This window comes from Pongo pygmaeus, chromosome 23 (genome assembly GCF_028885625.2).
Source record: "Pongo pygmaeus isolate AG05252 chromosome 23, NHGRI_mPonPyg2-v2.0_pri, whole genome shotgun sequence".
Classification (NCBI taxonomy): domain Eukaryota; kingdom Metazoa; phylum Chordata; class Mammalia; order Primates; family Hominidae; genus Pongo; species Pongo pygmaeus.
In genome coordinates this window covers 58185878-58201243 of record NC_085931.1, presented here as the reverse complement: position 1 = coordinate 58201243, position 15366 = coordinate 58185878, and positions in this window count along the sequence as shown.

Genomic DNA, 15366 nt, shown 5'->3' with positions numbered 1-15366 from the left:
AGCACCTGCCCCCCAGCTCCTTCCCAAGCAGGCCTTTTGGCTTCTCCAGGCCAGGCCCCACGCAGGGACAGACAGATGGGGCGGGACGGGGCTTATGCCACAGCCACGCGGCTTCTCTCCAGGAAGGAGAGGCAAACTTTGGGATGCAGTGGCCGAGGCCGCTGTGCCATCTCCCCATCTGTGTGCAGCAGGGGGCCACCAGCCCTCCTGGCCCCTCACCCCTTGGCCCAACAAGCCACAGGCTCCGGCTCCCAAGGGCCAGGCCAAGTCTTTTTTTAAAAAAATCAATAAAATAATTACAGAAAAGAAAATGAATAATTTAACAAACACTCTCATACCCACAACCTGGGATTAACCCATTAACATCTCTCTGGTTGTATTGTACATATATCTGGTTGTATTGTATTGTACATACATCTAGTTGTATCTGAATCACTCAGATTATAAGAAAGTATAACTTAATATATTATGTATAAATGTAAGTTATATAATTATTTAAATATATACAAAAATATACAAATATATGAACGTATAATATGTAAATATAATAGAGATATAATTAGCTCAAATGCATATACAACATCAGGTAATAAATAAACAACACAGCTCCCGCTGCCCTCCTCCCCGCCAACTCGCCCGCCTTCCCATTGTCACACCGACAGGCTCACCTCTCTCCATCCTGTGCTTTCCGTCTTCATAGGCATGTCCACAAATGATACACGCATGGATCGTTGATGTGGCGGGGGACCAGCAGCTCGGGGGGCTAAGCCTGTGGATGCCCCTGCCCGAGTTCCCATCCCGACCCCCAGGAGGGGCTGTGTCTCTTTGGGCAGCTTTGTGGTTTCTCCGAGCCTTGGATTTTCCCTCTGTAAGGGAACAAGAATAGTGCCTCCTTACTGGCCGCTAGGTCCTGGAGACCCTCTGGCTGGCTATGAGCACGGGGGTGGGGGCCGGCTGTGAGCAGGGGGGCCGGCTGTGAGCGTGGTGGGGGATGCCCCCTGGCTGACACGGCAGAGGGTCAGCTGTGAGCACTAGGGGGTGTGTGCCGGCTGTGAGCATGCGGGGGGCTGGCTGTGCACAAGGGGGCGGCGACCGTCACGGCGCCCCGCTCCACGCTCCGCTGCTTTCTCACTGGTGTTACTGGTGTCCATATGATGACCCTATGAACCTGCTCATCTTAACCGGGCATCGCACGCACCCCGCCACGCGAAGGAACACCTGACACTGGGTTAATTTCCTATGGAATGACTTTAGGGTGTGTCCAACCTTTCTCTATTGCAGCCACACGGCGCACCCAGGGAGCCGCCCATGAGAGAGATCTCTAAGCTGGGACTCACCCACCTGTCCCTGGGCTCCGAGGTGGCTCTTGGGAGTGTGCGCCGCCCCTCTGTCCCCCACAAGGGAGGAGTCCCTTCCTCCCCAGTCCTGTTTGGTCTCTGGGTGGCCGTCACTGGTCCCAACCTCACGTCCCCTCTTTCCTGGGCGCTCTCTGGGAGCCTCACATCTGAAGCACCGTCCGTGTTTCTCTGGTGGCTTCTCCAGTTTAGGTGCATCCAGGCTCTCATGGGAACCTCTGCTCCCTCTGGTCCCTGCTTCCATTGCTCTGTGGAAGCCCAGCTCCTCCTCCTCAGGCTTCCTCCTGGTCTTAGGCTTGGGGAGACCTTTGCTGAGCTGCTTCTGTCTCCATCTAAACAGATGCCATATTCTCTTGACTGTAAGCACCGCTCCCAACCTCATTGTCCTTATTTGTTTTAAAATAAAATCCACCGCCAGTATGGGCCACTGAACTCTAAGGCCACAGCCTCAGGTTTTTAATTAACCAGAACAATCTGAAGCAGAGGTTGGTTGGCTCCCTCCACGTTTTCTTCCTTAGATCTGAATCCAGTTCAAAAGCACCAGGACAGGATGTGACTGCCCTGCACCTGCCAGCCTCGCTGGCCTGAGGATTGACAGACAGTACATAGGTGGCCTGGGGACCCTGTGGACTCCCACAGCCAGCAGACGTGATGTAACCATATCCTAAAATCATACAAGCAGCCAATGACCCTCTCTGTGACTGCTGCCCCAGCCCCGCCTCCCATACACCTCTGCTGGATGTGGCCAGGTCACGCGGCAGCCAGCAGCTGCTCCCGAGGCCCAGCCCCCAAGGCATGCCTTGGTTCAAGCCCCCACCACTGGCTGTATGCAGTTCCTGAGATGCCAGAGCCCCTGCCCAGGCCACAGGTGGTAAAAGCCAACGACAAGGCAGCAAAACCCAGCTTCATGGTCCAATGAAATCCCAGCAAGCCACCCAGGTAAGACCCCGGCATGGCCTGAGGGTGGTCAGATGCAGCCATGGCTTTGAGCCCACCCCAACTGTGCCAGCGACTCCAATCTCGTGCATTCTTTTATGCCCTAAATTCTGATCCCTGGGGTTTGGGAAAGGTGCCATAAAACCATCTGAGCATGGGGCCTTTGGAAAGGAGAGATCTGAGGCTGCCCCTTCAAGTTACTGAGTGATTTGTGATTTATTCAGGGTTTTTATTTCCTTTTTAAGTCAATATTTGTCATCTGTATTTTTCTAGAAAGTTGCCGATTTCAGCCAGAATTTCAAATTCATAGGTACAAAGCTGCTCATAGGATGCACTTATAATTTTTTAAATAGACTACAGTTTTTCGAGCACTCAGGTTCATAACAAAAATAAGCAGAAAGTACACGTAGTTCCCACCTAACCCCACCCACATCTGCCCCCTCCAAGGCCGGCACCCTGAACCATAGACACATTTCACAGACACAATCGATGACCAACATTGACACATCACTATCTTCCACGGTCAACAGTTTGCACTAGGTTCACTCTTGCCATTGTACAGTCTATGGATTTGGACAAATGTATACTATTATCCACCATTACAGAATCATACAGAGCAGCTCCACTGCCCTAAAAATCCTCTGCACTCTGCCTACTCATCCCACTACCCCCAGCCCCTAGAAAGCACTCATGTATTTACGGTCTCCGTAAATACATTCTGGTCGCTTTTTCCAGAATGTCATATACTTGAAGTCATAGTGTGTAGCCTTTTCAGATTGGCTTCTTTCACTTAGCTGTATGCATTAAAATTTCCTTCATGTCCGTTCATGGCTTCATAGCACATTTTTTTATCACCATTGCATGGGCATATCATAGTTTGTTTATTCACTTCTCGAAAGACATTTTTGTTGCTTCCAAGTTCGGGCAATTGTAAGTAAACATTCATTTGTAGTTTTCTGTGTTTGAACATTTTCGACTCAATTGGGTAAATATCTAGAAGCATGACTGCTGGATTATATGATAAGACTACAATTAGCTTTAGAAGAAACTGCCAAACTGTCTTCCAAAGTGGCTGCACCATTTTGCATTCCCACCAGCAATGAATGATAGTTTCTGTTACTCCACATCCTCATCAGTATTTGGTGTTAGTGTTTTGGATTTTGGCCATTCTATTTTTTTTTAATTTTGTAAATATTTTTTAAATTTTTGTGGGTACATATGTGTATATATTTATGGGGTACATAAGATGTTTTGATACAGACATGTAATGTGAACTAAGCACATCATGGAGAATGGGGTGTCCATCCCTCAAGCATTTATCATTTGAGTTATAAACAATCCAATTACATTATTTTAAAATATACAATTGTTATTATTGACTATAGTCACCATGTTGTGCTATTAAATAGTAGGTCCTAGTCATTCTTTCTATTTTTTTGTACCTATTAACCATCCCCACCTTCCCACACAACCCTCCACTACCATTTCCAGCCTCTGGTCATCAAGCATCTGTTCTTTATGTCCACTAGTTCAACTGTTTTGATTTTTAGATCCCACAAAAAAGTGAGAACATGCAATGTTTGTCTTTCTGTTCCCGGATTATTTCACTTAACATAATGACCTCCAGTTCCATCCATGTTGTTGTAAATGATGGGATCTCATGCTTTTTTATGGCTGAATAGTACTCCATTGTCCATACGAACCATATTTTCTTTATCCATTCATCTGTTGGACAGACACTTGGATTGCTTCCAAATCTTGGCTATTGTAAACAGTGCTGCAATAAACAGGAGTGCAGATACCTCTTCCATATACTGATTTCCCTTCTTTTGGATATATATATCAGTGGGATTGCTGGATCATATGGTAGCTCAATTTTTAGTTTTTTGAGGAACTTCCAAGCTGTTCTCCATAGTGGTTGTAGAAAATTACACTCCTACCAATAGTGTACAAGGATTCCCTTTTCTCCACATGCTTGCCAGCATTTGTTATTGCCTGTCCCTTGGATATAATCCATTTTAACTGGGATAAGATGATATCTCATTGTATTAATAGTTTTGATTTGCGTTATATCTCATTGTATTAATAGTTTTGATTTGCGTTTCTCTGATATCAGTGATGCTGAGCACTTTTTCATAAGCCTGTTTGACATTTGTATGGCTTCTTTTGAGAAATGTATATTCAAATCTTTTGCCCATTTTTGATCAGATTAGATTTTTTTCCTGTAGAGTTGTTTGAGCTCCTTATATACTCTGGTTATTAATCCCTTGTCAGAGGAGTAGTTTGCAAATATTTTCTCCCATTCTGTGGATCGTTTCTTCACTTTATTGGTTGTTTGCTGTGCAGAAGCTTTTTAACTAATGTGATCTCATTTTTCCATGTTTGCTTTGGTTGTCTGTGCTTGTGGGGTATTACTCAAGAAATCTTTGCCCAGACCAATGTCCTGGAGATGTTCCCCAATGTCTTCCTGTAGTAGTTTCATAGTTTGAGGTCTTAGATTTAAGACTTCATTTGTTTTTTACTTTTGTATGTGGCAAGAGATACAGGTATAGTTTCATTCTTCTGTATATGGAGATCCAGCTTTCTCAGCACCATTTATTGAAGAGACTATCTTTTCCCCAGTATTTTTGGCACCTTTGTCAAAAATGATTTCACTGTAGGTGTGTGGATTTGTTTCTGGGTTCTCTGTTCTGTTCCATTGGTCTATGTGTCTTTTCTTATGCCAGTACCATGCTGTTTTGGTTACTATAGCTCTATAGTATAATTTGAAGTCAGGTAATGTGATTCCTCCTGTTTTGTTCTTTTCACTTAGGCTAGCTTAGGCTATTCTGGGTCTCTGTGGTTCCATATAAATTTTAGGATTGTTTTTTCTATTTCTGTGAAGAATGTCTTTGGTATTTTGATAGGGATTGTATTGAATCTGTAGACTGCTTTGGGTAGTATGGACATTTTACCAATATTTATTCTTCCAATCCATGAACATGGAATATTTTTTAATTTTTTGGTGTCCTCTTCAATTTCCTTCATCAGTGTTTTATAGTTTTCATTATAGAGATTTTTCACTTCTTCGGTTAAGTTCACTCCTAGGTATTTAATTTTATGTGGCCATGATAAATTAGATTACTTTTTAAATTTATTTTTCACATTGTTCGCTGTTGGCATATAGAAATGCTATTGATTTTTGTATGATGATTTGTATCTTGCAACTGTACTGAATTTGTTTACCAGTTCTAATAGTTTCCTTGTGAAGTCTTTAGGTTTTTCCAAATATAAGATCATATCATCAACAAACAATGATAATTTGACTTCTTCCTTTCCAATTTGGATATTCTTTATATATTTCTCTTGTCTGATTGCTCTAGCTAGGACTTCAGTACACTATGTTGAGTAACAGTGGTGACAGTGGGCATCCTTGTCATGTTCCAGATCTTAGAGGAAAGGCTTTCAGTTGTTCCCCATTCAGTATGATACTAGCTGTGGGTCTGTAGCATATGGCTTTTATTATATCGTGGTATATTCCTTCCATATCCAGGGTTTTTTTGAAGATTTTGATTATGAAAGGATGTTGAATTTCAACAAATACTTTTTCAGCATCAGATGAAATCATCATACGGTTTTTCTCCTTCATTCTTTGGATATGATGTACCATGTTGATTTGCACATGTTGAACCAGCCTTACATCCCAGGGATGAATCACATTTGGTCATAATGAATGATCTTTCTAATATATTGCTGAATTCAGTTTGCTAGTATTTTGTGAGGATTTCTGCATCAATATTTATCTGATATATTGTCCAGTAGGTTTCTTTTTGATATGTCTTTGTCTGTTTTGGTATCAGGGTAATACTGGGCCTCATAGAAATCTGAGTTTGGAAACATTCCCTCCTCCTCTATTTCTTGGAATAGTTTGAGGAGGATTGGTATTAGTTCTTCTTTAAATGTTTGGCAGAATTCAGCAGTGAGGCAATGAGGTCCTAGGCTTTTCTTTACTGGAAGACTTTTCATTACAGCTTCTAGCTACGTTAATAGAGTTTTTTTTGTCGTTTTTTTTTTTGTTTGTTTTGTTTTTTTGGTTTTTTTGGTTTTTTTTTGTTTGTTTTTTTTTTTTTTTAGACAGCGTCTCACTCCGTCACCCAGGCTGGAGGCTGGAGTGTAATGGATGGCATGATCTCGGCTCACTGCAACCTGTGCCTCCCAGGTTCAAGTGATTCTCCTGCCTCAACCTCCTGAGTAGCTGGAATTACAGGCACGCGCCACCATGCCCAGCTAGTTTTTGTATTTTTAGTAGAGATGGGGTTTCACCATGTTGGCCAGGCTGGTCTTGAACTCCTGACTTCATGATCCGCCCACCTCGGCTTCCCAAAGTGCTGGGATTACAGGCGTGAGCCACCATACCCGGCCTCATCCTCCCACTTTTTAACTTTTTGTTGTTTCTATTTATATCTTATCGTACTGACTATGTCTTGAAAAGTTGTAGTTATAATTTTTTATTGGTTCATTGTTTAGTCTTTCTACTTAGGGTAAGAGTAGTCTACACGCCCCAGTTACATTGTCATAATACGTCGTGTTTTTCTGTGTACTTACTATTACCAGTAAGTTTTTTTGCCTTCAGGTGACTATTTATTGCTCATCAACGTCATTTCTTTCTGGTTGAAATACTCCCTTTAGCATTTCTTGTAGAATGGGCCTGGCATTAATGAAATACCTCAGGTTTTGTTTGTCTAGGAAAGTCTTCATTTCTCCTTCATGTTCGAAGGATATTTTTGCTGGATATACTATTTTAGGGTAAAAGTGATTTTCCTTCAGCACTTCAAATATGTCATGCTTCTCTCTCCCGGCCTGTAAGGTTTCCACTGAAAAGTCTGCTGCCAGATGTATTAAGGCCCAACTCTATGTTATTTGTTTCTTTTCTCTTGTTGCTTTTAGGATCCTTTATCCTTGATCTTTGGAAGTTTGATTCTTAAATGCCTTGAGGTAATCATCTTTGGGTTAAATCTGCTTGGTGTTCTATAACCTTCTGGTTCTTGGATATTGATCTCTTTCTCTGTTATTATCCCTTTGAATAAACCTTCTACCCTTATCTCTTTCTCTACCTCCTCTGTAGGGTCAATAACTCTTAGATTTGCCCTTTTGAGGCTATTTTCTAGATCGTGTAGGCAGGCTTCATTATTTTGTATTCTTTTTTCTTTTGTCTCCTTTTTTTTTTTTAAATGGAGTCTTGCTCTGTTGCCCAGGCTGGAGTGCAGTCGCACAATCTCGGCTCACTGCAACCTCCACCTCCTGAGTTCAAGCAATTCTCCTGCCTCAGCCTCCCAAGTAGCTGGGACTACAGATGCCCATCACCACGCCTGGCTAATTTTTTTGTATTTTTAGTAGAGATGGGGTTTCACCCTATTGGCCATACTGGTCTCGAACTCCTGACCTTGTGATCCACCTGCCTTGGCCTCCCCAAAGTGCTGGGATTACAGGCATGAGCCACCGCCCCTGGCCTCCTGTGTATTTTTAAACAGGCTGTCTTCAAGCTCACTAATTCTTTCTTCTGCTTGAACCATTTTGCTATTAAAGGAAGCTGATGCATTTTTCAGTATGCCAATTGCATTTTTCAGCTCCAGAATTTCTGCTAATCACTTTTTAATTATTTCAAGCTGTTAAGTTTATCTGATAGAATTCTGAATTCCTTATGTTATCTTGAATTTCTTTGAGTTTCCTCAATGTAGCTATTTTGAATTCTCTGTCTGAAAGGTGACATAACTGTTTCTCCAGGATTGGTCCCTAGTGCCTTATTTAGTTCACTTGGTGGGGTCATGTTTTCCTGGATGGTGTTGATGCTAGAAGATGTTCTTTGATGTCTGGGTATCAAAGTGTTACATATTTGTTGTAGTCTTCACTGTCTGAGCTTATTTGTAGCCATCCTTCTTGGCAAGGCTTTCCAGTTATTTGAAAGGACTTGGGTGTTATGATCTAAGTCATTTCTCTTTTAGGGAGCACCCCAACCCCAGTAACACTGTGGTTCTTGCAGACTTATAGAGGTACCAGCTTGATGGTCTTGGAGAAGACACAGGAGAATTCTCTGGATTACCAGGCAGAGACTCTTGTTCTCTTCCCTTACTTTCTCCCAAATACACAAAGTCTCTGTCTCGATTCTGAGCCACCTAAAGCTCTTGGGCCCTGAATAACCAACACTGCCACAGGGAGCCCTCTGGACCAGGGCAAGCCCAGAAATGCCATCCAAGAGTCAAGTCCTAGAACTGGGGACTCAAAGAGCTCACTTGATGCTTTAACTCCCTGGGGCAGTGGTGGTACCTAAAGCCAGCAAGTCTCAGAGGCTCACCAAGGCCCTTGATACAGTACCTGGGTTTCACTGCTGGTTATTCAGGGCCCAAGGGCTCTTCAGTCAGCAGGTGATGAATGCTGACAGGACTGGGTCCTTTCCTTCAAGGCAGTGGATTCCCTTCTGGTCTAGGGTGTGTCTGATATTTGGCTCTTACGAAGGTGTTTTTTCTGTGTAGGTAGTTGTTAACTTGGCATCTTTGTGTGAGGGGACGATTGATTGGTGGAGATTTCTATTCTGCCACCTTGCTCTGCCTCTCCTGCTTGTATTGGATTTTGGCCATTCTGTGTGTAGTGGTATTTCATTGTTGAGCATATTTTGCAATATGCTAAGCATATTTTTGTGTGCTTATTTGCTATCTGGGTATCTTCTTGGGTGAGGTGTCCAGATCTTTCGCCCATTTTAAAGTTGGGCTGTCTGTTTTTTATTGTTGAGTTCTTTTTAAATTTTAGATAGCAGTTCTTTATCAAGTATGTCTTTTGCAATTATTTTCTCCCACTCTATGGCTTAATTTTGGTTCTCTTGATGCTTATAATATTTAAAATATCTTCAGCATCTGCAGTTTCACATCCCTTCATTATTACAGTTGGATTTTAATCCTTAGGAGTTTATCTATTTGTCATTCAACAAACATTATTCAGCTCCTACTATAGACAGGTCCTGTTTCTGAATGCTGGAGATACACCAACTGCAGAACAGGCAAAGATGCTTACTTTCGAGCCTCCATTATTAGTCTTGTCTAAAAGTAAACTTTTGTTTTTTTTCAGTCAATTCCATTATTTGTGTTTTCAACTCCAATAACTTTTGTTTCTATATTTATTATTTTGATTGTCTTTTTAAACCTTTTTCTCATTGGTCCATCATTTTCTGCAGATGAGTTATAATTTTCTATTGTACTTGTGGATAGGTCAGTATTTCCTCATCATTGTATCCATTTTTGCCTTGTTTATGCTGAGGTTAGGTTATGTTGTTATATCTATGCAGGTCCATGACTGAGTGAAGCGCTTTTCGTCATATGACAAAGCACTTCACTCAGTCATAAGACAAAGGTTTCTTTGTCCTTGTTAATGCTTTTCAAATGTGATTTGGGGGAATACAGATATTCCAACCACATTTGGGGAGGTGGGTAGTATTTCCCCCATATTTTTTCCATCCCTCCATTTCAAACAAAATTTTTAGTCTTGATGTATCTCTCATCAATAGTATGTTGTTGGCTTTTATGGAGTTTTTAAAAGTATAATGTATCTCCTTTTGAATAGGTGAGTGTAAATTATCTATAATGATCATATCTGAACTTGCTTGGGCCCTGGTAATTAATACGTCATATTTACCATACTTTGTCTTTGCTTTTTTTCCTACCTCTTTTCTTGCCTTCTCAACTTTATTCCTTCTTTTTCTTTTTCCCCTCTCCTGGAAGTTACACACTCAATTTCCAACGTTATCTTTAAATTTCTAAATAATTTCTCAAACTTCTATTTTCTAAGGCATTCCAAAGAAAGCCAGATTAGCAGACCTGCAGCCACTGTTGCAAGCCACCGTGGGGTGGAGAGGGCTGCAGTGATTTTGCTGACTCCTGTATTTGGCAATAATGACTGAAGAATCTCACTACTAAAAATTTATTATGGAAAAAGTACCCAGAAATGTAGACATTTATCACAGCACCATTTGCTAGAGGAAAAAAATAGCAGCAACTTGATGTATAATAAAGGAATAAATTATGTTAATCCATGCAACTGCATATTATGCAGTCATTAAAATCACATTTTTGAAGAATTGTAATGATCTGAGAAAATGCTTATGATCATAGCATCACACAAAATCCCAAGTCAGTCTCTTTCTGTCTGTTTTGGTTGCAGCAAGAAGGAAACAGATGCTCCACTACAACGGGAGTTTTGAGAGAGCCCAGGTGCAGCTCTGTGAGCAGCAGGGAAAGACGATTACCCAGAGATGCAGACACACCCATGAGAAGGGCTAGGACCGACCACACCCAGTGTGCGGGAGGATGTGGAGAAATGAGAACCATCGACCTGCCAGTGGAAATGTAAGCTGGAAAAGGTGCTTTGTAAAATCGTTTGTCATGATCTATTAGAGGGGATGCATGCCCTATGGCTCTGCAGTTCCGCTTCTAGGGGAAAGAAAACCACAGAACAGGGGCACGTGTCCACCGAGAGACAGGCACGCAGATATTCAGAGGGGCATTGTTTATAACGGCCCCAAACCAGACACGATCCAAACGTCCAGCAGGAGTAGAAGGGACAAATTGTAATCTATCCATGTCATGGAAAACTTTACAGCAATGGAAAAGAAGAAACCACACTTAATACCACACAGATATTCCCATAAACAGAAAGTTGAAGCCGGGTGTGGTGGCTCACACCTGTAATCCCAGCACTTTGGGAGGCCAAAGCGGGTGGATCACAAGGTCAAGAGATCAAGATCATCCTGGCTAACACGGTGAAACCCTGTCTCTACTAAAAATACAAAAAAAATTAGCCAGGCGTGGTGGCGGGCACCTGTAGTCCCAGCTACTCGGGAGGCTGAGGCAGGAGAATGGCGTGAACCTGGGAGGCGGAGCTTGCAGTGAGCCCAGATTGCACCACTGCACTCCAGCCTGGGCGACAGAGCGAGACTCCGTCTCAAAAACAAAACAAAACAAAAAACAGAAAGTTGAGCAAGAAGAGTTGTTCACAAGAGTATATATTGTATAATTCCATTCATATAATAAAAGTGTACAAATAAGCAGAACTAAAGGATGGTTTGGAAGTCAGCGGCGTGTCATGCTTGGGAAGACAGAGCATACAGGGAGATCCAGTGTGGGCCATGTTCTATTTCTCGACCAGGGTTGTGGTTACATGGTGTTTGAGTCCATTCTCATGCTGCTAATAAAGACATACCTGAGACTGGGTAATTTGTAAAGAAGAGAGGTTTAATAGACTCACAGTTCCACGTGACTGGGGAGGCCTTACCATCATGGCGGAAGGCAAGCAGGCACAACGTCCTGTCTTACATGGATGGCGGCAGGAGAGAATGAGGGCCAAGTCAGAGGTTTCCCCTTACAAAACCATCCTATCTCGTGAGACTGATTCACTACCATGAGAACAGTGTGGGGGAAACTGTCCCCATGGTTCCATTATCTCCCACCAGGTCCCTTCCACAATACATGGGAATTACAAGAGTTACAATTCAAGATGAGGATTGGGTGAGGATACATCCAAACCATATCACATGAGGTGTCTGCTTTGTGATGATTCTCTGAGAGCTAGGTTTGTGTTGTGTCTGCCACTTCACAGCTTAAATGTAAAAACAGCAACAACGAAAAACCACTGCAAAATACTCAGAAAAAAATACAGACTAAAAGAGAGAGGGTATTTGTTTTGTATTGCTGCGTAACAGATGATCACAGACACAGCCCAAGGTCACGCAGCCAGCCCTGGTGGAGGCAGACGGCTGGTGACTGATTTTCATTTCTGTAACTATCGGTGATGTGAACTTCTCATTGGTCACTTGCACCACTTTTGTGAACTGCCCATTTTCTGTGCTGTGCCCATTTTTATCAATTTCCTGGAACTCCACATGCTGAGGAATCTGAATCTGCCTTGCCTAGGTGAACCAGCGTGTCATTCACATTTGTCTTTGGTGATGAAGGTTGGGTCTTAGTTGTCCCTGCCATTTGCCTTGGTAGCGCATACTATGGATATATATCATTAGTCTTTTTCTATCTTGTTTTTGCCACTGGCATCATGCTAAGAAAGCCTTTTACCATTCCCAATGACAAAAATAGCCATGTATTTTTGAGTAGTTGGGGGTAATTTTTATATTTACATCCACTTATCTGGAAGTTGAATATAATTTTATTTCCTAAAAGAATAATCAGGCCGGGCGCGATGGCTCACACCTATAATTCCAGCACTTTGGGAGGCCGAGGTGGGCAGATCACTTGAGGTCAGGAGTTCGAGACCAGCCTGGCCAACATGGTGAAACCCCGTTTCTACTAAAACTACTAAAAAAATTAGCCGGGTGTCATGGCGGGCACCTGCCATCCCAGCTGCTTGGGAGGCTGAGGCATTAGAATCACTTGAACCCAGGAGGCAGAGGTTGCAGTGAGCTGAGATCACACCACTGCACTCCAGCCTGGCCACAGGGCAAGACCCTGTCTCAAGAAATAAAAAAATAAAAAAATAAAGAATAGCCAGCCTCATATTGTCAACAAAATGGACTCCGGCTGGGTCGCTCCCACAGGACCATGTAAGTGGCTGTGTGTGCTCCTGGGTGGAGGTCATCCTGTGCTGGGGACCCTCCATGCCACGGAGCTGCAGGGTGGGTGTGGAAAGGCCTCACAGCTGAGTGAGGCCCACCCCAAGCAGCCTGCAGTCCCGCAGGGCAAAGTGCAGCGCCGGAGGGAAGCCCAGGGGCTGGGGCTGAGAGAGGTGAGGTGGGCAGGGGCTGGGAAGGCCCCAGGGAGGTCCACACCCCGAGGGGTCTGAGTCTTGGGCAAATTCCCCAGGACTGCGGCCCTGAGAGCAGATCACTGGGGCCACAGGGCTGACGAGGAGCCTCCAGCTCTGGAGGACGGCACGGAGGCTGGCGTGCTGCAGCTTGCGATGGCGCCTGTCATCCTGCAGCCTGTCCCCACGTCCTCAGTGGAGTGGGTCTGCTCAAACACAGACGGGATTCCTCTCATTTCCATCCATCAGTGACAGTGCACAGAAGCGTCCCACCTACTAGTTCTTCCAAAAGCACAAACCACAAAGACTCTCCATCTCCCACTCCCCACGACCTTGCCAAGGGCACAGCAGGCTGAGCCTCTTCCCGGGACCGGGCAGGGTGAGGTGCACGGGACAGCAGCCACCACAGGTCAGGGACTGATCTCAGGGCCCCTGGGCTCGGGCCACCCTCAGGAGCAGAGTGTGCACAGGCTGTGAAGACCTCAAGTTGGGCCCGAGGAGCCAACTGCTGAGCTGCAAACTCCGGGGGAACCGTGAAGGCGAATGGCAGTTGCTGGGCTGTGACCTGGAGTCAGGAGCTGAACACCTGGTGGCTGCTGGGGACAGCCAGTCTCCGTCCTGCAGCCTACGACCCTGCAGACCACAGCCAGGCATCTGTGAGGTCAGCCACGTGCCAGGCCACCGGGCCCAGGAAGGCAGCCCTGCCTGGCTCAGCTCCGCACTGGGTCGCTGCGGAAAGAGAGGTGAAGGGGCTACTCCCAGTTTGTGGAGCCACCAGCCCACCCATAGGGACAGGAGCACACCCCACACCCGTGGGGACAGGAGCACACCCCACACCCGGTCAGTAGTATACACCCCACACCCATGGGGACAGGAGCACACCCCACACCCGGTCAGTAGTATACACCCCACACCCGTGGGGACAGGAGCACACCTCATACCCAGTCAGTAGTGCACACCCCACACCCGTGGGGATAGGAGCACACCCCACACCCGTGGGGACAGGAGCACACCTCACACCCAGTCAGTAGTGCACACCCCACACCCATGGGGACAGAAGCACACCCCACACCCATGGGGACAGGAGCACACCTCACACCCGGTCAGTAATGCACACCCCACACCCGTGGGGACAGGAGCACACCCCAAACCCGGTCAGTAGTACACACCCCACACCCGTGGGGACAGGAGCACACCTCACACCCAGTCAGTAGTGCACACCCCACACCCGTGGGGACAGGAGCACACCTCACACCCGTGGGGACAGGAGCACACCTCACACCCGTGGGGACAGGAGCACACCCCACACCCGGTGAGTGGGCAGCACAAGGGAGTGGAAAGCCAAGTGCTGCCAAGGCAGGGTCCCGAGGGTGGGGCACCTAGGGGGATGTGGGGTACTTGAGGGTGGGGTGCCCAGACAGGGTTACTCAGAGGGGTGTGGCACACCTGGAAAGCTGCCCTGAGAAGCTGAGGCCCTTTGAAGGGTCTTGTTTCAGTAACACAGGGCAAGGAGGGTGTTTCAGTGTGTGGGTGGGGGTGAGGCAAGTGTATCCCAGGAGAGGCGGGGGTAGACCCCAGACCCTGGTGCCTACCCCGAAACAGTCCTTTTCATAGCAGGTGCTTGACAGATGTGGCCCAAGGGGAGGTCCCTTGTTCAGGAGCCTGGCAGGGGCCAGCCTGGACCCCACACTCCCGTGTTCCAGCCAGTGCAGAGCCAGGCTTCGGGGGTCAGACTAGTTTCTGAGTCTTGCCCCACTCGGGCAAGTGGCATCCCTGCACCACCTGCGCAGCTGCAGCCCCATCTCCCTGAGAGGTCCTGCGGTGGCAGCAAGACCACGGGTGCTGCCGTGCCCACGCTGGTGCGCTGCAATGGCCCCGAGCTCAGACCCTCGGCAGGGCTGGGCCAGGGTGCCCGTGTCCTCGATGGGCAAGTCCTCGAATCACAGGCCAAGGCTGCGGCTTTGTCACTGATCTTTATTCCGTGTTTTTAGCACATCACATCCAGACAGCACACCCCAATCATTCCAGATGGATCTGCTCAGACTCAAGGCCCGTGGCCAACACTCCTCACATTCAGTCTTGGCGTTTACGTATATGAGGAAATGCGCACAGGGCTAAACTCCGTGGAGCTTCCTGTTTAAAACAAAAACCACCTCAAGAAGCAGGTCAGTTGTGTCCGCAGCCTTCTGGCCACACAGCATGATCTGAGCTAGAGAAGGGGATCCTCCCAGGGCTGATCTCGGCAAAGCGACATGGGGCTTCCTGCACACGGCCATAGGGCGGCTCTTCTTGTGACGGA